Genomic DNA, 2,320 nt, shown 5'->3' on the forward strand with positions numbered 1-2,320 from the left:
AAGAGTTGGATGCTTAACCGACTGTGCCACCCAGGCGCCCCATGTTCCATTCTTGACAATTAAGGTGAAAGTTCATGTTTTCTTGATTACAACAAAGAAAATTCTTAGTACAGAGGAAGTCAGTACTAAGAAAGTGTTTTATTCCACTTTTCCTAGTCCATTTTTTCCTAGAACCGGAGAATTGAAGGTCCTGTAACCAGGAAACTAAATACCAAACTAATTGTACCAATACGTGACCCCAAATCAAGGCACCAAATGGAGTGTTGGACTTTTAGAAATGGAATCATTCCCACCTGGTTGTGGTTTCTCTTTCAGAAATGTTTTCTTTTTTAAATTTCATGTATTTTTAAAAAATTGGTTACACTGGTTTCAGTTGTGCAATATAGTGATTCAACAATTCTATACATTTCTCAGTGCTCAACATGGTTACCTGTACTCTTGATGCTCTTTACCCATCACACCCATCCCCCCACCCACCTGCCTTCTGGCAACCAATTGTTTTCTGTAATTAATAGTCTGGATTTTTTTGTTTGTTTATTTGTTCTTTTTCTTTGCTTGTTGATTTGTTCTGTCTCTTAAATTCCGTGTATGAGTGAAAATTTTTGGAATTTGTCTTTCTCTGTTTGATTCATTTCACTTAGCATTATACTCTCTGGATCCATCCACATCATTGCAAATGGCAAGATGTCACTCTTTTTGATGGCTGAGTAATATTCCATTGTACATATACCACATCTTCTTTATCCATTCATCTGTTGATGGACACTTGAGTTGGTTTTTTTAATCTCTTCCCATTTTGTCCTTTAGTTACATACTCAGCAAGACTTTGTTAATAACCTATTATAAGCCTCACTCCTTCTAGAAACGAGTGGAGTAAGTGCAACTCATCCACAGTTGGTGATCATGTGATTTCTTTAAAGGTCTGTGACTATTGCCAGTTGCCTACACAACAAGCCCCTTATTCAGATGCTCCCACACTGCACCCATCAGTTCCCTGTCCACATGTTTACTCCTCACTTTACAGAATGCCCACTCCTCACCTCACCCTTCAACCTCTGCCATGACTTCCAGACCCTATGTTGGCTTCATTCCCCACCCAAAGTCTTCTTCCTTAACCCCACAGTCCCGCTGACCCTTCCCCTTCATGCCCACTCACAGACAGCTCCTGTCAATTGGCACATGCTTTAGACATTAAAGTTGTCTGGGGGAGGATGCCCCTATTATTTTCTATTAATTTTTTTAATGTTCATTTATTTTTCAGAGAGAGAGAGAGACAGAGTATGAGCAGGGAAGGAGCAGAGAAAGAGGGAGACACAGAATCTGAAGCAGGCTCCAAGCTCTGAGCTGTCAGCATAGATCATGACCCGAGCCGAAGTTGGATGCTTAACCGACTGAGCCACCCAGGCGCCCCACCCTATATTATGTTCCAATTATGTCAGGGATGTGTATCACATGACTCTCATGCTAGATGATAAATTCTATGAAAACAGGAGCCAGGTTGTGTCTCTTTCTGCAAGCCCCTTGGTACTCAGCGTTTCATCTGCTTGCTGGCTTCTGCATTCAATCTATAAGCAATTAGTGGGCATCAACCATGCATGAGACTGTACTGGCCAGCCCCAGAAGGCGCAGAGAAAGATGAGCCCATTGGCATCAAGAATTCCCAGCCACGGGAGGAAATAGTACACTGAGTGGACAGCTCTACCGGCGGGATTAACAAGCCCACGCAGCGCCAAGGTGCACAGCAAATGCCGAGTCAGTGACAGTTGACTGCCGAATCGACCAGACTGCTCGGAGGTGGTAATTTCGGGTGATTAGTATTATTGCTAAATCCGTGGACGTTCTTGGACTCATGCATATGTGCCAAAATTGGTTCCTTTTTTGAGCCTTCTCTGCCTGACAATATGTTACATTTTTCTTTCAACATTTGTCTCAGGTTCCACATTGGAATTATCCTAAGAGCTTCCAACAACAACAACAACAAGGGTCAAATACGGATGCCCAAAGTTTGGATGCACCCAAACCAACGGAGTTGGAGTCTATAAAGTGGGGCCATGGACTTCGTCACTAGTGTTATTTCTTTTTTCTTTTCTTTTCTTTCTTTCTTTCTTTCTTTCTTTCTTTCTTTCTTTCTTTCTTTCTTTCTTTCTTTCTTTCTTTCTTTCTTTCTTTCCTTCTTCCTTCCTTCCTTCCTTCCTTCCTTCCTTCCTTCCAAGTTCTTCAAATGATTCTCCTAATTTCTTTTTTCTTTTCTTTTCTTTTCTTTCCTTTTCTTTCTTTTCTTTCTTTCTTTCTTTCTTTCTTTCTTTCTTTCTTTCTTTCT

This window comes from Hyaena hyaena, unplaced genomic scaffold (assembly GCF_003009895.1).
Source record: "Hyaena hyaena isolate Hyena2069 unplaced genomic scaffold, ASM300989v1 scaffold_1038, whole genome shotgun sequence".
NCBI classification, from domain to species: domain Eukaryota; kingdom Metazoa; phylum Chordata; class Mammalia; order Carnivora; family Hyaenidae; genus Hyaena; species Hyaena hyaena.